Source organism: Paroedura picta, chromosome 6, assembly GCF_049243985.1.
Source record: "Paroedura picta isolate Pp20150507F chromosome 6, Ppicta_v3.0, whole genome shotgun sequence".
In the NCBI taxonomy this organism is placed as follows: Eukaryota; Metazoa; Chordata; class Lepidosauria; order Squamata; family Gekkonidae; genus Paroedura; species Paroedura picta.
The window spans coordinates 45,977,096-46,000,972 of NC_135374.1; the positions used below are offsets into that span (position 1 = coordinate 45,977,096).

A 23,877-nucleotide genomic window follows, 5' to 3' on the forward strand; every position below is an offset into this window, starting at 1 on the left:
TTGCCTAATTTTCAGTTGTGCCTCCCTTCCAATAAAATGACTGATGCTGCTTATTGCTTCTGATAAAATGGCTACTATGCATCCTTGTGCAGTATTCTGCCACATAAGATAAATGCAAGGGAACACACCATTTAACTTTTGTCATTTTACAAACTTGAGAGTGTGCATGATTTCAGCTAGGATTACTGCTGAAGTTCTGTTGTGTACACAGAATACACTGTGAATTCTGAAGGTTGTTTTATGGATTATGCAAATGTTCCATTTAGCTTTGGATACCCCATGCATCTTTAATGAGTATTCTTCTTTCAGAAATGGTGGCATTTTTTCCCATCTGCATTTTAAGTTTTCCCTGGCTTTGTGTAGTGAATTAGCTTTGTAAGCAGAAAGTCTCAGATTCAAGCTCTAGAATCTTGATTTAAGAGGATCAAATATTAAGGGATGTGAAAGACATCCACATAAGAACTTTGGAGGGCTACTGCTAGTCTAAGTACACCAACCTCAATAGACCATTGGTATGACTCAGCATAATGTGGCTTCATATGTTCATCAAGACCTAAGTAACATGTTTTCTAAACAATGTTTTAGGCAAAAACAGATTAAATTCAATCAGGTAATAGGTGACCTCTATTTACTATCCCAAAGAGCTGTCAGTCAGCCGACTGTGAGACACCAACATAAGGCAACTACGTGTTCAGGATAATCTCTCTCTCTCTCTCCTTCTCTCTTTCTCTGTAGATGTATTCTATATTTTAGGAGATATATCCATTTGAAAAACACTTTTGATGGAAGTGTTGATATAGAATTTTAGAGTACAAGAGAGAAAAGGTGGGAGAGAATGACACTTTCAGATTTGAGTAGAAATTATAAAATGAAGTTAGGGGCATTTTAAAGACCAATACATTTTTTTCCTGTAGAGGGAACAACCGAAACGAAAGATTATTTTGTTTGAAATTGTAGATATCTGCTTCCTCTAAGACGGACAAATAAATGGATTTTTCTTGTCAGTAGAAATTTTCACTGTTACTCTTCACCAATGCAGTAGACTCAGAAAGATTTTAGGAACCTATTTGTCACCACACTGGATGACAATGGCCCCAAACTATTTGTCACAGTGTGACAAATAATATCTACCACTGGAGACATGGAGGCTGTATCTCATTTGTAAATGTAAAGACTGTAAGATGACACTGTTGAAATCCACCACCCCCTCCTCAAAATAAACCCATACAGGTTGATATACAATTTCTCTTACACTTAACTACATAAATTCTGTAAAGTGAGTATTGGCAATTGCAAACAGTACTTTTTTCAGATTTACTTCACAAATGTGCTATGCCCATTTGTTACCAGTTGTATTCCTAAAGCTTCCAAGAGGAATGTGGATTTCAACTTTTTGGGGTTTTTTTGCCTTTTGAAGGACGTCACAAATATTACTATATTCTTCAGTAAGTGGTATAAACTCCCAGAAGGCACCTCCTGTAATCTATTGGCCTTAAAAATATCCCATGTAAGACTATATTCAACATGCATTTAGTTTTAACGTATGTTTTTTGGGGATAGAAACTGAATAGAAATATTTTGGGTTGTTCATCAAAACCAAGACGCTAAATCCATCACACAGTAAAGAATAGGCAACATTTTTTTAAGATTCCACAAACCTTAAGACATATATATTTCTATACCACTTTTCCTCTCAATTCAGGATGCCCAAGGTATTCTTCTTCATTAGATTTATTGGCCACCCCTCTATAAGACAGGCTAAGGGTGCCTAACATCAATTAAACAGATATACAAAGTAAATATAAAAGCATTGAATAGGAATTTAAATGTTTTTTTATCCTAAAAAACCCTCTTGAGTGTCCCAGATCTGATCAGAATAATTCTGTCACTGATCTTATGTCCAGATTTTAAGATGGAGGGGGAGGTGTATTACTGATGTCATATTGTGCTTGTGATGGCCTCAGCCATAAGTCTGGTGGAAGAGTGCCATCTTACAGGCCCTTTGGAATTTTGTCAGCTCCAATAGGGCCCAGATCTTGGCTAGCAACTCATTCCACCAGGTTGGGGCCAGGGCCAAAAGATCCTGGCTCTGGTCAGGACCAATTATACTTCTAGGGGCTGGGGATTACCAATAGGTTGGAATTTGCAGTGAAAATTAAGATAATTCAAATGTTTAATTTCATTTAAAATATAAAGTATATAACATATTTTAAACAAGCATAAAATATATAACACAATGCCCTCCAAGTTATCAATGGCTGCTGTGGGGATTGCTTGGCCTCCCAGTCAATCAATAATCCTGTCCTTCCTGCCTTGTAGCCAAGACTCATGGGGGCCAGGCCCAGTAGCAACCACTAGGCAAGTTGCTTGCATTAATTTTACATAACTCATCCATGTGTGGTGGTGGCTACCAAATGATTTGATGCCATACAATTCCACTGGGCCCAGTGGCATCCTCTATACAACTTGTACAACTTGGGTAGGCCTGGCATTGTCAGGTATATCACAAACTTGAGTGATTTGCTACCACATAGGTTTTAAAAGACCCTTGATCCAGGGGAGGAAAGCTATGGCAAATCTATACAGCATCTGAAAAAGCAGAGACATCACCCTGCCAACAAAAGTCGTCTAGTCAAAGCTATGGTCTTCCCAGTTGCAATGTATGGCTGTGAAAGTTGGACCATAAGGAAGGCCGAGAGTCAAAGAATTGAGGCTTTTGAACTCTGGTGCTAGAAAAGACTCTTGCGAGTTCCTTGGACTGCCAGGCAAACAAACCGGTCAGTCCTAGAGGAGATCAGCCCTGCCTGCTCCTTAGAAAGCCAGATCCTGACGATGAAACTCAAATACTTTGGCCACCTCCCTGGAGAAGAGCCTAATGCTGGGAGTGACTGAGGGCAAAATAAGAAGTGGACGACAGAGAATGAGGTGGCTGGATGGAGTCACTGAAGCAGTTGGTGCAAACTTAAATGGACTCTGGGGAATGGTAGAGGACTGGAAGGCCTGGAGGATCATTGTCCATGAGGTCACGATGGGTTGGGCAAGACTTCGCAGCTAACAACAAGAAGATTTTACAGTTTGGGAAGACTTTACCCAGAAGACTGCCAGCTGGGGAGGGAAGGAAGCAATGCAGAGAGCCACTGTGGTTTAGTGTGTGGGGTGCCAAACTAGAAGTTCTTGTTTGGGGCCTGCAGTTAGCAATGTGCTCTTGATCTGGTTTTTTGCAAGTAGTTCTTTTCCAGTAAATGCATCATTTGATCTCCAATTAAGTTAACTGAGAGGTGATGTTATAGTCAAAACTTAGCAAAAGTATTTATAAATTATTAAGGAGGTTGAGAGGGGACATGATAGCCCTCTTTAAGTATTTGAAAGGTTGTCACTTGGAGGAGGGCAGGATGCTGTTCCCATTGGCTGCAGAGGAAAGGACACGCAGTAATGGGTTTAAACTACCAGTACAACGATATAGGCTAGATATCAGGGGGGAAAAATTCACAGTCAGAGTAGTTCAGCAGTGGAATAGGCTGCCTAAGGAGGTGGTGAGCTCCCCCTCACTGTCAGTCTTCAAGCAAAGGTTGGATGCACACTTTTCTTGGATGCTTTAGGATGCTTAGGGCTGATCCTGCGTAGAGCAGGGGGTTGGACTAAATGGCCTGTATGGCCCCTTCCAACTCTATGATTCTATGATTTGGTGACGAGTGTAGAAAGTTTACAGTATAATAAGAAAGTGGAAAGATTTAGAATCCCAGGTTTTAAGTTTGGATTAGTATTTAAAACAAGTGGGATTAGAAATGAGGGCCATGTTTCTCAAGTTAGTAGGAAATGTGACTTTGTTTTGCTAAAAGCAGAGGGCCAGGTCTCCCACTATATTAGGAGACCCTGATATTGTTTCTCGTTACCCACTGCCATTTGACAGACCAGTAGCAAAACAAACAAGCAAAAAACAATGAAGGGGACTCCTTGATGTCATACTGACATGCAACATCATTTCTGGTGGAAAAACTGGAAGTGATATGATTGCAAGGGGCTGTGAGCTAGGATTTACCAAAAATGTGTGATGCCAAGCAGATTGTCCCCAAAGTCTTCCAAAAGGTCAGTAGCTATGGCCAGTAACACTAACTGGAAAACATAGCCTTCGTATAAGCACTTGAACAATTGGACTATAAAGATACTTAATGTTAAAATGTTGATAGGCCATTTTGCACCTTTAAGCAGTTTCCTAGAGAAGCAGTGTAAATTCCACCTCAAACACTAAATAGAAGAAGAAACTGCGTCAGCATTTTTCGCAGTCAGACAGATGTCAGTTTGGGGGTTTGCTGAGATATATCAGTTTATTTTTGGAATTAATATCTCTGAGTTGAGAAACTATTAAGTGTGGTGCAAAATAAGAATCTGCTCCCTAGAGGAGACAGTAGAGATAGCTCTGGTGTTTGAATCTACCAAAAACAGCTCTCTAATTTCAATACAAACTATACCACTGCCAATAAATATAGTGGGAAAAGAGACTGTAAAAACAATGGAAATGCAGCCTGGTGCTTCATAGAGGAGAACAACAAAGCAGTCCCTCACACTTCAAAGGGAACCATGTTTTCATTATTTTAAAATGTCACATCAGGCTGAAAACTGTGTTTATCCGTATAGTGTACTATAACTGTGCAGAAGAAAGGACATGCAGCCCATGTATGTTAAAACGCACCTCAAGATATTCAAAGACAACTGAAGAATAACTGACCATTTACAAGGCAGCCATTGCATAGAAGCCATGTGTCTCTAAAAGAGCCATATAACTGCTATTTCCATGCTGAGAGTCAGATTCAACATCTCCCACCTATGCATGGCTGAACTTGACCCAAAAACAAATGAAGTCTATGTATCAACATTAAGGGAAATATAAACAATATTTTTGGAGTCTCACTAATTAGATTAAGATACTAGGGAAGCTGTGTGGTATATGTGCAGGCCCATTTGCTTGGTTGAAATTGGCTGCACAAATTAATAAAAGATTGCAGTACAAAAAAGTAGACTTGGTATAAAGGATAAAAGGCTGCATGTAACAGAACATGTAATTCCCAAATTCTATAAATTGCACACTGTACCATTTGTATAGTGTGAGCCACTAGAAAGGTCACCAGAAGGGTTGCAAAAGCAAAAAGTAATCTCCCTGGTGAATTTCAGTAACTGGGGCAACTCCTATTGTTTATATTCCCAGAATAATGGGACGGTAAGAATATGTGGAAAAGACAGAGTCATCATGGGAACATGGCGTGGTATAGCCCAATCTCATCGGATTTTGGAAACTAAACAGGGTCAGTCCTGGTTAGTATTTGGATGGGCAACCTCCAAGGAAGGCAATGAGAAACACCCTCTGCTTCTCACTTGCCTTGAAAGGCCCTTTCGGAGTAGTCATGCCATTATAAACTCTAGGTTGTAAAATTCCTGGAAATTTGGGGGGGAGGGGGCTGTGGGAGGCAAAGTATTGGGAAGGGGAGGGACCTCAGCAGAGTATAATCTCATAAAGGTAACCTTCCAAAATAGCCATTTTCTCTAGAGGAACTGATCTCCGTAGTTAGGAGATTAGTGTATTTATTAGTTCAATTTGTATAAAAGGTAAAGGTATCCCCTGTGCAAGCACCGAGTCATGTCTGACCCTTGGGGTGACGCCCTCTAGCGTTTTCATGGCAGACTCAATACGGGGTGGTTTGCCAGTGCCTTCCCCAGTCATTACCGTTTACCCCCCAGCAAGCTGGGTACTCATTTTACCGACCTCGGAAGGATGGAAGGCTAAGTCAACCTTGAGCCGGCTGCTAGGATTGAACTCCCAGCCTCATGGGCAAAGCTTTCAGATGGCTGCCTTACCACTCTGCACCACAAGAGGCTCTTCCTCAATTTGTATACCGCCCCTTATTCTAGAGAGTTGCATCTCCCATCTGGATGTTGTCAATCCTATATAAACCCCTAGTTAAATGTTCCCAAACTGTGTGTGTGTGAGTGAAAAGTGTCATCAAGCTGCAGCTGGTTTATGGCAACCCCAGCAAGTGACTCACAAAGCAATTAAGAAGCAGAGAAGCTCCTGCTATTATAAAGGAACTGTTATAGTGCTGCAGAGTTTAAATAGAGCAGCATGGTCATTTTTATACTGCTGCAGATCATACAGAAAACCTAAAAAATAATGTTGCAAATTATGTCGAAAACCAAAAACAATTGTCAGTAGTATACAAAAATATGGGTTCATGTTAAAGACTTTCCCCCTGGAAAGTTTCTTATTTTGAGGCAATGTATTCACACATAGCATATACATTGCATAAAGACAAGAGCTGAAGCATTTTGCAGTGCCCCAGCATTCCCAGAATGTGTCTGAGCTGCTGTCATTCTTAGTTCTACTGCACTGTTACAGAAGATTCATCTCAAACTTGGCAACCATCAGACAGTTTGGTTATGCTTTGACAAAGAAAGAAGAGTCAGTTTTGATGGAAGCAAGAAAGAACACTGATCAGATCAATCCTGCTCATTTACTTTGATCCAGAACTTCTTTTGGTTCTCACATGTGATGGCTTACCTGTGGGGATAGCAGCTGTAATCTACCATGTGTGCCTCGATGGAACTACAAAGCCTAGTGCTCTTGCTTGCAGAACCCTTTCAAAAGCAGAAAGAAATTATTCTCAAACTGAAGAGGAAGCACTGATTATTATTTGGGGGTTCATCAAATTTCATGAAGATTCATTTTCTATACAGACCATAAGCTATTTGTTTTTAAAAAAATCAAAAACTGGGGCCAAAGATAGAAATTCCCTCTTTAGCAGCAGCCAAAGTGCAAAGATGTGATTTAATTTTGACTTCTTGCCAGTATAAAATAAAACGTATTTCAATAGTATAACAATATAGATATATTCTTATAGCTGCCACTTCACTTGGAGATTCTTGGTTCACCTTGTCTTTCCTAGAGAAGTGGCTTTGAACACACACACACACAAAGCCTTTTCTGTTCAAAATAATTCATACATTTTTGCAGACTGGTTACTTCATGTAGCAGAAATGGAGTTCCATCCCTATCTTTCTCAGAAAGTGGAATTTTCTGTATAAAACAAGTGATTCCTCTGGGTACTACAGGGAATAGTCCCCAATGCACATTCCTAGTCAAACATGAGCAGCACCACAGTATAGTGAAAATGAAAAATATAACTAGGAATTGTTTTTGTTTTTCAGAACTAGATCGAGATATGCAACTGGAAAGTAAAGTACCCTATTGTCACAGGGAAATAGTACCAGATCACCTATGGAAATGGACTAAGAATCCTAGGTGAATATACATAGATTTTGGTGAAAAGAACAAACAAAAGCAACTGACTGAGGTGTGGGGAAGTGTTACTTATATTTACTTATGATACTTAACAGTGGTTTGTACCCTAGTGGGTGAGGAAGAATTCCTGTAGTAATGTATCTTCTCATCACTGCCATAGCAGGAAAAAGCAATCTCTCTGTCCCATAGGAGTACTCTCCACCCATTTGTGTCCTAACTGTTCCCATGCTTCAGTCATAGAATAACTGACTTAGACACCCTGCTTTAGTAGATAGGCCCCATTAGTGTGATTGGCTATGGAAGGAAGAAGAAGAAGAAGAAGAAGAAGAAGAAGAAGAAGAAGAAGAAGAAGAAGAAGAAGAAGAGTTGGTTCTTATATGCTGCTTTTCCCTACCCGAAGGAGGCTCAAAGCGGCTTACAGTCACATTCCCTTCCCTCTCCCCACAACAGACACCCTGTGAGGTAGGTGAGGCTGAGAGAGCCCTGCTATTAGTGCTTGGTCAGAACAGTTTTCTTAGTGCTGTGGCAAACCCAAGGTCACCCAGCTGGTAGCATGTGGGGACCACGGAATCAAACCCAGCTCACCAGAATAGAAGTCCTCACTCCTAACTACTACCCAAATTGGAAGAAGGGTTACACAAAACCTTGACCATGGCAAGAGCCTTGTCTCCTGGCTCCTACCATGTTGAATGAGCTACCAGAGGAGATCAGGATCCTGATGGGACTAAAACAGTTCCACAGGGCCTGTAAAAGGGAGCTTCTCCACCAGCTAGAATCTACAACACCAATAAACCCCTGAACCTCCCTCCCTGGAGTCCATGTACCAGAATCTATACTATTTGATTAGCATTACTGTTACTATTACTATTGTCACCATTATAAAATCAGAGTCCAGTGGCACCTTTAAGACCAACAAAGAGGGCTGATCTCCTCTAGAACTGACCAGTTTGTTCGCCTTGCAGTCCAAGGGACTCGGAAGAGTCTTCTCCAGCACCAGAGTACAAAAGCCTCAATTCTTTGACGCTCGGCCTTCCATATGGTCCAACTTTCACAGCCATACATTGCAACTGGGAAGACCCTAGCCTTGACTAGGTGCACTTTTGTTGGCAGGGTGACATCTCTGTTTTTTTGGATGCTGTCTAGATTTGCCATAGCTTTCCTCCCCAGGAGCAAGTGTCTTTTAATTTCTTTGCTGCAGTCCCCATCTCCAGTGATCTTGGAGCCCAGGAAAATAAAATCTGTCACTACCTCCATTTCTTCCCCATCTATTTGCCAGGAATTGAGAGGGCCAGATGCCATGATCTCCGTTTTCTTGATGTTGAGTTTCAAGCCAACTTTTTCACTCTCCTCCTTCACCCGCATCAACAGGCTCTTTAGTTCCTCTTCGTTTTCTGCCATTATAGTGGTATCATCTGCCTATCTGAGGTTGTTGATATTTATCCTTGCAATCTTGATCCCAATTTGTGACTCATCTAACCCTGCCTTTCTCATGATGCTCATAAAATTGCAAATTAACAAATCACAAAGACCAGATGGTATCCATCCTAAAGTTCTTAAAGAACTCAAACTGTGAAATTATTGACCTTCTAGTTAAAATACGCAACATGACCATAAGATTGGCCTCTGTATCAGAGAACTGGTGAGTGGCCGATGCAATAATCTTTTCTTTTCTTTTTTTAAGGATTGGAGTGGGAGGAATCTGGGAAATTACAGGCCAGTTTGTTCCAGGTAAACTGATGAAGAACAAGATAAAATTATTAAGCTTATAGAAGGCAAGCCCTGCTGAATAAAAATCAAGAGAGTTTCTACAAAATTAAGTCCTTAATCATGAAACTTTTAGTGTTCTTTGAAAGTGTCAATAAATATGGGGACAAAAATGATTTTGACTTTCAGAAGGCTTTTGACAAAGCCCCTCACCAAGAACTCCTGAGTAGGGTTGGGCGATTTAGCCGCCGAAGTGGCCGTTGCCTCTCATAGCAGCCCGTGCCACGGTGTGGGTGGGAGGGAAAGTGTGGGTGCTGGCTCCCTGGTTGACACACACATGCAGGCGCAGAGCTCTGTGCCTGTGTGTGTGCACTCACCGCCATGCTGTCACCCATGCCTCCCCATGCCTGCACCACAGCGCTGGCTGCTATGGGCGGAAACTTGCTGCTTCGGTGGCCAAATCGCCCAACCCTATCCTGAGCAAAATTCATAGGATCAGAGGACAAAGCTTTTATGGATTAGAAATTGATTTTAAAAAACAGGAAGTAGAAAATAGAATAAGTGGTCAGTTTTCACAGTGGTATGATGTCAGCAGTGGGGGTCCCTTGGGGATTTGTATTGGGACTAGTGATCAAAAGATGAGTTCACAGCAGACCCTGAAGGAACCTTTCATAACACAATGGATCTTGAGTGGGACCCTATTCCTGATTGGCAGTATCACAGAGCATCACCTATGCTTGTTTTCACTTTGGGATTAGAAAAATTCAAATTATCTAAAATATATAATGTTACAGTGTTCCAAGCATTTCACTTGAAATCCTCTTGAAATCCTCATAACCGTCCTCCAACAAAGGCTGATATGACATACATAGTGCAGCTAGGGAACTGAGAGAGAGTTTCTTGTCTAGGACTGATAGTGAACTGGTTCATGACATAGGCAATAATCCTATGTTTTAGCACTCTACATTATTACATCATTATTTTATGAAGTTTTCCCCATAACATTGTTGTAGTACTCTAGCTTCATTGAAGGTGTAACTTTCCATGAGTACCCCCTGGCTAGAAAAATGACTGATACTTTAAAAAACAAACAAACAACAACAACAACAACAAAACAGGGAGATTTGTCATGAAATAACAGTATGAAGCTCAAGGAGATACTTTGTTCTCTGAGTCTGAATTTTGGTAATTGATCTGGGTAAAAGCTGTTGCATTTGACCCTAGTATACCAATGGGTCATCATCAGGTCAGGTAGCATAGATGTGCTTAAAATGACAATATGCTTCTTTATCAAGAAGAGGTAAAGAATATTTCTTGCCCTCTTCTTTTATTCATATCAGCTTGCCTTCATATATTCACTCCTGCATTTTGATGCTGCTTTATTGCCATACTCAAGGTCATTAATACTACAGTCCCAAACAGAGTACCCAGTAAAATAGCAGAAATAAAATCTATAATGAATTAACCACAATAAAAAGAAATAAAACTAATCCCCAGATGCAACTCATACATAACCTGGAGAGGGGCGGCATAGAGATTTAACAAATATACAGACTTCTTAGGTTTGGCCTATGATGACCTGAAATAAAACCCCAAAGGTTTGCAAGCCTCACCACACTTTCAATCAGATCCCCTGGAAAGACACACTCATGCTCAATCACATACTCGCCATATACACAACTGCAAATCAAAGATTTTTGTATTCCTTCACCCCAGCCTGTAATTTATACATTTACTGCTGAAGACTATCCCAGTTGTTGTGGCAGCTTCCTGTTGATGCTGAATAGGATTGCCTCAGGGCACTTTACAGTCTTTCTTCTGGCACTGTTGACTTGTTCTTCCCATGTTGTCAGACAGACTCTGCCACAGATCATTTAGTCTCTTCCTTGACTATGTATTTTCTCCTGCCTCTCACTTGTCCAGCTCTTGGAAGGTCTCAGCTAATAGCTTTCTTCACTTCTTATTCCTGAAGATCTTTGGCCTTCCAGCTGCTTTTCTGCTACCTCTCTCCCCTCTCTCTCAACTGCCACTCATGTACACTCTAAGATAGGTCCCATCCAGTCAACTGCTGTCACTTGGTCAAGCCTAAATCAATCAAATCTCAGAAGCTAATGGTAGACCTCCAAGGATTTGGGTAGTTCCTCCAAGAAACCATAGGGGTCAGTGCATGGGGGCAGGAAATGGCAAACCATCTCTGAATTTTCCTCACCTTGCTATCAGACAATCCTTGGATCTCCTGGCTACAATATACACAGCATACAATAAATAAATAATGCTTGGTCAAGCATTGTTCTCATTAGCTCTGAAATCCAAACTTTAAGAGCCCCTCAAAGCATTCCTCCTAACTGAAACCATATTCTGTTCTTGAAAGCTCTTCTTTAATCATCTTTTAACCTCCACTTAGTAACAGTCACTTGCCTCATCAAATGAAAATCCACTGTTGCAATTTGAAACCTTGCTGCTAGGCCCTTATCAAACCTGTATACCCAAACAATTGCAAGATAATAATATATTCCAAAATTATTGTAAACAGTATTTGTTTTTCTTGGTGGAGAACTGATTTCTCCACACAGTCCCAGCCAAGAAGTAAAAACAAATAAAAACTCCAAAGCTGTATTGAGTTCCTGATTAACCACTTTGATTGTTGATGCATCATGGATTTTATGTGGCTTGCAGCTTGTAAATTGTGCAGGCCTCTCAAAAGCAAGATTTTAAAAAGGTAGGTTTTTGTAGTTTCCCCTAAAATAGAATGTGAACACAAAAAAAAACATCATGCCATTAGCAGTGTGAGTCCTCAAAGAGTCTGTAAGCCACTGTAGAGAAGTCTCAAAAACTCTCCTCTTAACCATGAAACTTTCTGGGCAAGCTGGGCTAGTCACTCTCTGGTAAGATTGACATAGGGAGAGGCTGTCACTGAAAAATGGAACCTTTAAAGGTCAAAAACAGTGCCTTGGTTAGTCCTAGGAAGCTAACCAGCAGACAACCACTCACTTGATGTGTTCTTCTCAGCTTGAAGGAGATGGGCTGTGGCATTCTAAGCTTAGCTGAATATTCCAAACCCACCCACTTTTTTGAGGGATGGCAGTTGAGGTACATAATACAAATGGTATGGTTGTAATTTTTTTTAAAGCATTAAAGATGTGTTGTTGATTAGATGTTTTATATTAAAATCAAAGCAGAGTGAAGGAAGTACAAGTCATCTCTTTCTCATTGCAGCATGTTGACTTGTTTTTTCTTTACCTCAGTAAAAGTACTTATGTTTGACTTAAAGCGATAACATACCTGCATTATTAATGACCTGCTCAAACTGATCCTTAAATGATATCGTAGCTATAAATTATTTGTCCTTCCTACAAAAGAACTTGTGCCTTTTCAAGCAAATTGGAAGCCAATATATACCTCTAGAGCAATTAGACTTCTAGTGATAGTTACATGAGACACAGAGATGCAAACTAAAGTTCTTGGTATAAAATAAAGGGAGAGGAGATAGAAATCCAAGGCAGTTCTTGAAAGAGAAAAGCCTTCAGTGTGATCATTGCCTATACAATGTCCCTGGGTTTTACATTTTACTGAATGAAACTTGGAAAAGGAGAAATCATTCTGTAAAGGTTTTTATGTAAAGGTTTAAAGGTCTATTTTATGTAAAGGCTTAAAATAAATACTGCATTAATAGAAGATTAGATGTATGTATGTATGTATGTATGTATGTATGTATGTATGTATGTATGTATGTATGTATGGATGGATGGATGGATGGATGGATGGATGGATGGATGGATGGATGGATGGATGGATGGATGGGGAGAGAGAGAGAGAGAGAGAGAGAGAGAGAGAGAGAGAAGGATGGACGGACGGACGGACGGACAGACAGAAAGACAGACGGATAGATGGATAGAATACTTCCTTGGCTTTAATAGGTGTGTCATACAGCCAAAATGAATGTAATGGAAGTTATAACAGATGTGACATTACAATTCCCAGTATTAATATATAACCACCATTGTTTATATTCATTCTTGAACACTCTGGACAGTCGGGCCCTTTCTACACATACATCTTACTTCTGATTACCACTAAATTTGCAGCAGTTTGCCTTTAATTCAAATCCTGTACCTGAAATCTGCATCTTTTTAAAATCCAATTTTCTCTTTGGAACTGTGGAACATGATTTCTGCATACCAATGAGAAATAATGGACAGTCAGGCAGCACTGATGGTTTGGGAGGGACAGCATGGTTTGTCTCCCCTTATTGGTCAGTTTTGCATTGAGTTTTGCATTCTAAGAAGAGATTCTTCCAAGTGTATTTATTGTCTAGTAGCCATCTTAGCAGAAGGTTCCCCCCCACCACCCATCATTGCTTGCTTTCCCCATCTTGTCAAGTTCATTTTTATTTTTAGGGAATGGATGGATTAAGTCTAGCGATGCATTGGTGCCTCGGGGAAAGCTTTATATAGTATGTGTATTTGTGTGTGCTGTTTAAAATTCAGAGATGTGTTCCCTCTGTTGAGAATTGGAGGGAGGCTTGAGATTATCCAAATTGCTCATCCCCCTCCCATTGTGCTCCCAGAAATTATATTTTTAATGTAAATTAGATGATGTTACTGTTGGCTACCTCTCTCTCCTGAGTTCTAATATTTAGGAGGCTTGAGAGGATCTAAAGTGGGGTTTCTAGAGATGCAAAATAGGAGGAATCAGGTTAATAAAGGGGGGGGGGCTTTTTAAATGCCAATATTTAGTGTTTACTGATAAAGTACTTAATATTAAAAATGAATTTGCCTTAACTCATTGCTCTGTTAAATTGTGTCAGCTGGGCAGAAGGGAGGTGGAAAGAAAATTAGGACTCATGTCTTTTTTTGCCTTGAGGAAACAGGTCGGGGGTTCAGCCCCTGCATGTGAAGGTCCCCTCTGATCCTTGAGACAACCTGCTTCTAAATTATCAAATGTACTAGAGGCAAAGCCCATTGTATACGGAAATACAATGGGCGCTAGCCTTTCCCTGCAGGGAGCCCCCGGCAGGCGCGTGCAGCGCAGCTGGCGGGGGCTCCCTTGGCTGGCAGCCTGACGCGGCGAGAGGCACTTCACGCCTCTCGCCGCGTCAGGCCGCCGGGCAGGGAGCCCCCGCCAGCCCCGCTCCGCGCGCCTGCCGGGGGCTCCCTTGCCGGCAGGGCGGGAATCGGCCGGGCCAATCGGCAGGCGATGGTCTGTCCGGAGGAAGGGGCCAATCGGCACCCTTCCTCATCCCGGACAGAGCCCGCCCTAACTCCTCCATCCTAAGCCCTTCCAGTTTTATTCAGTCCACGGCGCCCGCGGCACCGCGGGCTGTGTAAAGATAAGCCGTTTTATACTGTAACTAGGGGCAAAGCCCGTTGTCTCCAAGAATACAACGGGCGCTAGAGCTTGGCAGTGGGAAGAGGAAGGGGAGGAGTTGTCCAGTCTGTAAGGGCATGGGGTTGTCATGTGTGTTGTGTGGGAGGTTGTGATGGCATGGTGGCAAATGAGGCCATGGGTGTGGAGATATGGGTGTCAAGAACCTGTGATGTGTAATGTTCATTGATTGTGGGAGAGGACTGACCTTTGGGAATTGTGGCATAGTGGTTACAGATGAGCTTTCCAGAGCCATGTCTTCAGATATGTGAAGGGAAAATCAGACTGGAGACTCTTCTTAGGGGAAGATTACATGGCAACCAATTCCCCCCAGTTCTGCGTCATTTCCCTTCTTGTGTGAATTAGGCCACATTCACCGAAATGCCCCTCTGCCCTAATACACATGGGGTAGTCACAGTACACAGGTGTCCACCCTGTTCCTTCTGTCTCCCATATTTTCACTGTTGGTAAAATGTTATATGCCCACATGCTTCTTTCATGGTTACAGATTTTTGTACCCTATTGCTTACTACCCAAAGGAGTCTCAAAGCGGTTTACAAACACCTTTTCCATTTGTCTCTCCACAATAGTCAACCTGTGAGGTATGTAGCATTGTGAGAGATCTGAGAGAACTGGGAATGGGCCGCAGTGACCCAGCAGGCCTCACGTGTCTCAAAGCATTTTCCAATCGTCTTCCCCTTCTCTCCCCATAGCAGACTCCCCATGAGGGAGGTGGGGTAGCGAGCCTCACAGGGAAGCTGGCAACCCTAAGAGGAAGACTGTCTGTATACAGCAGTCTTGACCTTAGTAAGGTTTGTAATACTGTTTTTTTATTTGCCCAGCCAAGGTTATTTGCCAGTTACTATTTCAGTTACGATGTGTCTCCAGACATTTACTTGTTCTCTATTTAGTTTCAGGCTGTAAATATTTATTTAGATCTTCCTGCACTTTCCAGACTCACAGGACTGATGCTGGTCTGACTGTCTGCGCCCCAGAATACAAACGGTTGCTGATAAGGGCTGGCCATAACCCATAGGCCAGGAGGGACACTCCTGCACCACTCCCTACCAACTGCAGGCAAAAATGGCTCATTTGAAGGCTGGACTCTGAGGCATTGTACGATTTTGAAGTCCCACCTCCAAACCTCCAGGAATATTTCCAACCCAGGGGTAGCCAACCTACAGGTGTGGCCTGGAGAGCTCCTGGAATTACAGCTCACTTACAGAGTATAAAGATCAGCTCCCCAGGCAGAAAGGGCTACTTTGGAGAGGATTGTGGTAGAGAAGAAACATTTAAGGCTCCCCACACAGGTTGTTGTTGAATTGAAAGACTTGAGGCCTACTGCACAGGGTTGTTGTGCAGATGAAACAGGAGACAAAAGAGCCAGCTTCCTCTACAGAATAACGCTGTGCAGTGGCCTCAAATCTGCAGAGAGTTGCAAAGAAGAAAGACACATGGCTTGGCTGTGTCTAACCCCTGGCCAGAGCGGTATTTTAAGTGAGAAGGGGCTTTTCTGTGGCCTCCCTGTCAGCCAACTGTTTGGCAGAAGGGGAAAGTCCCCCCCCCCTCAAAAGGAAGGCCCTCAGGCTCCCCTGCGTTGCTCTTGGAAAGGCCTCCTTCCCTCAGTCAGGGCCTGTCAGAGGTTCCTTCGCAGCAGGCCTGAAGGGGGGGAGGGGGAGCACTCTGCAGCCTCCTGCCAGCTCTGTCAGGGTTCTGAGGGAAGTTACAGTTGGACTTGACAGTTAGGACAGCCTTGGGGCGAATAGCCTTTGTTCTCATCCCCCTTTGCAGCCCTACTGACTGCCTCTCCCTTTGGTGGTCAGGAGCAGACTGGCAGCCAGACTGGGCTGGGTGAATGGAATTTTGGTCTGTCCTGGTGAGGGGCCAATAGGAAGGCACTTTGCGGCTACTGATTGGGCCCTCTGAGTTTTTATCCTGGACAGGGCCCGCCCTAACTCCTCCCCAGGTGGCCTTACTCTTTTATTTAATAGGACCCTGTCCTATTTAAAGATAGGGAGATGGAAGTGTGAAGTTATTCAGTGTGGAGGGAAAGGCAGTCTATCTGGGTTCAAAGTTACTTTTTCCCTGCAAGTCTCAACCCCAGAATATAAAACAGACTCCTTATCTAAAACCCAGTGAGTTATTAGACAATTTAAATAATGAAGTCCAAATTACAGATAATAATCATTATAATAACATATTTAACCTGCCCTTCCAATATTGTACAGGGCAGATAATGTGAAACGAATCAACATACAGAACTAAGAAGGGGGAAGGGGAGGAAGTTAACATCTAAACCTGGGATCAAGCCAGTAATCTTCAGCCTAATGCCCTCAAAACTGAACTATGTATATTAAAAGTCAAAGCAGAAAAATTTACCACCAGATTGCCTTCATGCCAGTCCAGCTCTTCTTTTTCTTCTTTTGCTTTTGAAAAGTTAATATTTTAAAACTGTCTGTATCCTGAACAACTTCTCACTTCCTCAAATCCTGAAAGAAGCTGTGCCTTGGTGGCAAATATAACTGGGCTGGGTAGGGGTGGGACAAGTAGGCAGATTGGCTTGAAGGTCTGTTTCCTTTGTAGAAAGCATTCTCAACAGAGGGCACACATCTCTTTAAACTTCACTGTTACAAGCTTAGTATTCCACAAGTCTTTTCACTAGACCTTCAGCCCAATGCAAAATAAATAAATAAATAAAAGATGGAAAACTGGAACAACAGTGGAGATGGTACACCAATGGGGAGTTGAGGAGAGGCAGAAGATGCAGATAGAGAGGGCTAACAGTGGACAGTAGGAAAGTGAAGGACTGGTCTCCCATAGGTGGGGAAAGCATAAGGCCAAAAACTCTGATGGAACTGTTAAGCTTTTGAATTAGCTTTGTGTTGGAGGTGAAGAAAACATAAACATTGCATCAAAAGCACTCATAAAAGTATGGAACTGTAAACAGAACGCAAGCTGAATGCAAAGTAGATTATATCATACCACCTTCCCTCCTGGTTTGAAATATATTTGTTTTTGTTGTTGTTGTTGTTGTTGTTGTTAGGTGCGAAGTCATGTCCAACCCATCGTGACCCCATGGACAATGATCATCCAGGCCTTCCTGTCCTCTACCATTCCCCGGAGTCCATTTAAATTTGCATCGACTGCTTCAGTGACTCCATCCAGTAACCTCATTCTCTGTCGTCCCCTTCTTCTTGTGTCGCTCCCAGCATTAGGCTCTTCTCCAGGGAGTCCTTCCTTCTCATGAGGTGGTCAAAGTATTTGAGTTTCATCTTCAGGATCTGGCCTTCTAAGGAGCAGGCAAGGCTGATCTCCTCTAGGACTGACTGGCTTGTTCACCTTGCAGTCCAAGGGACTCGCAAGAGTCTTCTCCAGCACCAGAGTAAAAAAGCCTCAATTCTTTGATGCTCTGCCTTCCTTATGGTCCAACTTTCACAACCATACATTGCAACTGGAAAGACCAGAGCCTTGACTAGATGCACTTTTGTTGGCAGGGTGATGTCTCTGCTTTTCCGGATGCTGTCTAGATTTGCCATAGCTTTCCTCCCTAGTAGCAAGTGTCTTTTAATTTATTTGCTGCAGTCCCCATCTGCAGTGATCTTGGAGCCCAGGAAAATAAAATCTGTCACTACCTCCATTTCTTCCTCATCTATTTGCCAGGAATTGAGAGTGTCGGATGCCATGATCTTTGTTTTCTTGATGCTGAGTTTCAAGCCAACTTTTGCACTTTCCTCCTTCACCCGCATCAAGAGGCTCTTTAGTTCCTCTTCGCTTTTCATTAGAGTGGTATCATCACTGTCTGCATTTTTATCTCTCTCTGACACCACCTTGGTCACCTGAACACACATCATCACCACTGCTCCTGCAGGTCCCAATATGTCTTCTTTCATACCCCTTAACCATTGCTGTTCTCATTAGTGAGGCTAGTACAGCTTTTGGAAAGCATCTTCAGGCTCCTTCCCCTCATCATTTATGTTGATCCTACCTAGGCTCCCCCGTGCATGGGGTCCACTGACAGGGAAAGAGGAGGCAAAATGCTGTCCACACTTTATGGACATAATTTTTATCCTGGGTGTATGTGTCAGGTCTCTCAAGCACCTCTGGGATTGTGCTACCCTCTGCCATCCTGGCAAATTCCTCTCTCCTGTTGGGAGACTCCAGAGGTCTCAGAATAGGCCCAGCTCAATCGTTGTCCAATGCCTTCACCCCAGCCATGAGGTAGTTCACATCAGTATCTTCCCTGCCCAGTACCTCCCCAACCTCCTTCCAGAAGCCTCCTGCCCTGCCCCACCAAGGAGTCAAATCCCCTTGGATACCTGGCCTTACGTGTTCCACATCCTTTCCAAACTGGGGCCTTGGGTGTGCTTGCCCCCCTTTGGTCCCCTGAAGACAGCCCTTCCCCCTGTCCCTTAAGCTTTCCGAGTTCTCCAGTGGTTCCAACCATTGTACCCTGCTCAGCCCTGGCCCTTTTGTCATTGCTGAATTTTTCTCACAATATAATACTATAATCATCTGACTAAAATATTTTTTTACAGAGTTATCATTAGAAGGCTTGGGTGCCAACCTGCAGATGGGGCCTAGAAATCTACTCAAAATACAACTGCTCTCCAGACTATAAAGGGAATGGCTGCTTTGGAAGGTAGACTATGTCAATATACTCTGCTCAATTCCACACACACACACACACACACACACACACATTCTCAATCTAGAGTTAGAAGTACTATCAATGTTTTCCCTAGTGTAAAGCTATACAATTCTGCATATTTTCAAACTTGAACCAAAGACTTAATAGTTTAACAAAAATAGTTCCCATAATTAGAGCAAGGTCCCCATGCAGTCAGAATGCTGTTCTATTCTTTTTGCAGGAGTATATTTTTGGTGCTTCTTGACCAGTGTTTAAACATTTCTGTTAATATTTCTGTTAAATGTTTTAGAACATCAAATAATGCCAGCAAAAAAAAAATAGCTGTAGTGGTTGACAGACAATATCAATTTGTAAAACAAATACAATCTTGCAATACTATAGAAATTCATGTAATTTGTAAAATAAAGCCATCAAATTATTGTTGTACTTACAGAATTTATACATGTTAAATAGCATCATAACATCTACTTCTGTAATTCTAGGAATACAATACAGATACTAAGAATTGCAAAGGAAGAGGTTGTATGACCAGGCATAATCCAAACAGTTAGGCAGTTTTAGGTCCTATGGATCTTTAAGGAAAACAAATGAGTATATGCTTCATTCTTCAATTATCTTTATGATAATTTGAGTTAGATCATTTCAGTTGGATCATCCCCATAGCTTTCATTTTTCTATATTCTAAAAGTCATTACAATGCTGACCACCAAGATAGATCTTCCCATTATAGAGCTGAAATATGTCCCCCGTGGGGACACAGTAAATTGCGGAACTTTCTACTGCACAGCACCGCACCACCATGCAGAATGGGCCTTAGGGATGTAGTTCCCATGATGTTTTTTTTAGATATTTCTGATTAGGATAGTAGCTATGTGGAAGCTCTTCATTTTCTTTTAAGCTTTGCTGTGTGAGGGGGGATCTCTCTTAGAAAGCAACAGTAATGTATTTTCCAACAGCTTCTATTTTCCATAGGGATACATGCTGTGGTTATCACAATTAAGAACAATAAAATAAAGCAACTGGTGTATAATTTTATTAAAAGTTGTTTTTCAGAAATATAAACTGGATTGTTCAGATTTTGAGCAATTCCATAAGTTCCTTGGGGAAAAGGAGGTTATTTTTGAATACCCAGCAAGTTTTGTTCTTTTTATTAACTTGCCACGCTATATATCACAGTGAGTGCTTGGTGGAAAGTCAGAGCAGTAAACTGGGGTAGTTGATCCTTTGGTAGAAGATGGAAACATGATCTGAAGCGATGAAGCAGAAGCAAGAATTTCTTAACTCTTTTCCACTCAGTGTTTTCCCTTGGAAAAATCTCTGCTCCACAGTACTTTGTCCATATAGGTGCATTTGCCGCCTGAGATAGGGAAACATACAAAGCAAAGTGGTAGTTCAACTGCCCAAGTTATATTTGCCCCTAACATATTTAGAGAGTGGATGGGGCCAGGTGGGGCCTTTGTCCGGCAGTGCTTCTGATTGACTGTACAGATTTTTATAAAGTTGCCACAACAACATATGTATCTTTAAAACACAACTGAAGGCAAATTGTGTGTTTTGTAAGAAAATATTTTAACCAATATGTTCTCTTTAAAACATTCTGTTAAATACAGCATTTCCTTAAATGCTGAAGACTTGCTATTAAAGTTATGCATACCTTTACTCCCCTGACATTTTGTGATTGGCTCCACCTCCTGCAGCAGCCATTTTGGGGTTATCCCACAGATCCCATGTTAATATTGAGTCAAGAGACTCAAAAATGTTCGGGACCCTTGTGGTAGAGGATGAATCCTTCGTTTCCACTATTGACAGAGAGCCAGTTTGGGGTAGTGGTTAGGAGTGCAGACTTCTAATCTGGCATGCCAGAACTGTTTTAGTCCCATCAGGATCCTTATCTCCTCTGGTAGCTCATTCAACATGGTAGGAGCCAGGAGACAAGGCTCTTGCCATGGTCAAGGTTTTGTGTATCTCTTCTTCCAATTTGGGTAGTGGTTAGGAGTGAGGACTTCTAATCTGGTGAGCTGGGTTTGATTCCGTGGTCCCCACATGCTACCAGCTGGGTGACCTTGGGTTTGCCACAGCACTAAGAAAACTGTTCTGACCGAGCAGTGATATCAGCGTTCTCTCAGCCTCACCCACCCCACAGGGTGTCTGTTGTGGGGAGAGGAATGGGAAGGCGACTGTAAGCCACTTTGAGCCTCCTTCGGGTAGGGAAAAGCAGCATATAAGAACCAACTCTTCTTCTTCTTCTTCTTCTTCTTCTTCTTCTTCTTCTTCTTCTTCTTCTTCTTCGCCACATTCGGATAATCTCTTACAATTGTATCTAATTATTCTATATGGTTAATAGTCTTTTACATTATGGCAAAAAAAATCAAAATTGCCTTATGGAGACTTCAGTGAAATTCTTTATTCCAATTTAGTTACATAACTCAAATAAGATGAAGGATATCTTTGAATGAATGATACCTGCATCCTTTAATATCTGATTTCAAGTTTGATTTTTTCTTCTAAAATTCCTTGGTTTCCTTAGCTAATTATCTATGGAGATACATAGTGATATTTTCTCTGCATGACTTCAGTACCATCCACTTTGGTAACTTTCTGGGCCACATAGCTCAACTGGATGTAAGGAATACCATGTTGTAGTTGCTCCAAGTATTAATGACTTAATTTTAGCAAATGAATTCAAATTTAATTTGCTAGTAATGATCACTTTATCTTGACTCAGGTACTACATATGATTACATTAATTATTATTTGTTCACTATTTGAAATGAGCTGAATTACGAGCATTTTTGTTTTAACAATGACCAACTTGGAACCCGGCTGGCATAACCATAGTTCACAATGGGCTTACATATGATCCAGAGTCAACATACAATATTTTAAACAGCCACATTTCAAGCACCTGTGCTGTTTGGCACCTGTGAAGTTGGCAGCATTTATCAGTTCATGGCAATTATTATTTTGGTGTATGGTCAGAATTTACTTCAGTACCCATATGGCAATTTGAGAATGACTGAAGTATTTACAGTTCAGTTTGCAATGTTTGAGTAACATGCGTATGCTAATTTAAAATTTTTGTACAGATGTAACCTGACTTTCTCTGTATTTGGAGCAGAACATTTGAGCCTTTAAACAATGTTTATGTGCAATGGTTTGCTGCCAATATATTGACATGTTACCAAATTGGGAGGGGGGGGTCCCAGCATCCAGTAACCAATCAGTTCCTCTAGAGAGGGGGATGGAGGCTGAGACTTTCCCTAAATTTTGCCTTCTAGCTCTGAGGTTCAAACATTTAGTTCCTCTGACTGTGGAGATTTCCCTCAGTCACCATGGCTAGTACCACTGACATACTTATCCTCCATGAATCTATTTAATCCCCCTTTAAAGCTGTTTATTCCTGTAACCATCATTACATCCTCTGGCAACAAAATCCATATTTTACTCACTTTCTGTGGAAAGAAGTATTTCCATTTGTCTATCCTGAATCTACTGCCCACCAAGTTCATTGGATGCTCTTACAGTCTTGTGTTTTTGGAGAGGAAGAATAAAAAATCTGTTACCTTTCTCTACCCACACATAAATTTTATACGCTTCTATCATGCCCTCCTTAGTTCTCTTTTCTAAACTGTAAAGTTCCAGCCTTTCCTCATAAGGAAGATGGTCCAAGCCCTTAATCACCTTGGTTACCTTCTTCTGTACTTTTTCCAGCTCTCTGCGTGTTCTCTGAGATGTGGTGACCAGAACTATACACCATATTCCAAGTGAGGCTGGACCATGGATCTATAAAGGGACATTATGATATTACTCATTTTATTTTCAAACTCTTTCCTTGCAATCCCTAATGCCTTTTTCACTGTTGCAGCACACTGTCATTGAAATATCCACTAAAAAGAAATCTTTGGACAATGGACTTTATCATGTCTGATACAAAGCCAATCGTTCTCACATCTAGAGAGCTGTAGCAGTAAAGGTTTTAGAATCTAGAGCAGAAATGTTCAGGCAGAGAAGACACATCTTTAATTAGTATAATAAAATCTTCAGCACCCATGTTACTTAACCTATAATTCTCCTTGCCTACAGAGACAGCTTTCATCTCCAGATGGATTCAGATTATTGTTGGCCAGTGCTTGATAGTAACTTACTGTTCCTGATAAAAATAGATAAAAGCTGAAAATGTGCTTTGTGCTCCACATGAGATCATTAACATCCTAGAACCTTGGGGTTTCGCCTTTTTAATAAAGTACTTGATTGCAGAGTTTAAACAAATGCCAGTGAATAGATAGCATATTCAAAGAACTATTGAATCTGCTTTCACATAGGAGGCCTTAAATCAAAAGCATCCAAAAACGATGTTAATCAGACTATGAATCATAATGAAGCAAAACACAAATAAACATAGGCAGGTTATGTCTAATTGCGTTTAGTGCTATGCTAACTGTAAATATACAATCCAGATAGCTGTCTAGCAGACAGGCATGGCAGCTACACTTACTCATTTCCCTTTATACCTACATTTTGTACTAAACATTGATATCTGCAGCACTTCCTGGCATTTAACAACATTGAAAACTTGCCAGTGTTTGCTTCATGGTCAAATTCTTTGCATAATTACTCCCCCAAATGGAGTTGTCCTTCTAGTAGCTGATCAATCACTTACCTTCCCCCCTCTCCAATTTTAAACTGTCCAAGGATACAATTCACAAAGCATTTTGCCTGTGCAAATCCCATTAATTTCAATTGCACAGGAAAAGCATTAAGTGGATTGCTTCCTTAGCTTCTAGAAAAGTGATAAAGGTCAAGCATGTCAGGTGATATAATAAATCAGCATAGCACTGTTTGCTCAGGGGAGCTATTCTGATTTGATAAG

The 23,877-nt window shown here is 41.5% G+C and overlaps 1 long non-coding RNA gene across 1 annotated transcript in view; it reads right to left on the reverse strand.

Moving 5' to 3' along the window:
* The window catches only part of LOC143840673 (uncharacterized), a 49,233-nt gene extending 26,510 nt beyond the window's left edge, over window positions 1-22,723 (reverse strand). The window contains exons 1-2 of the long non-coding RNA XR_013232302.1: window positions 22,689-22,723; window positions 6,551-6,627 (exon numbers count right to left, since the gene is read on the reverse strand). This is a non-coding gene — a long non-coding RNA (uncharacterized LOC143840673). The remainder of the gene's footprint in view (window positions 1-6,550; window positions 6,628-22,688) is intronic.
* Between the last annotated feature and the right edge of the window lie 1,154 nt (window positions 22,724-23,877).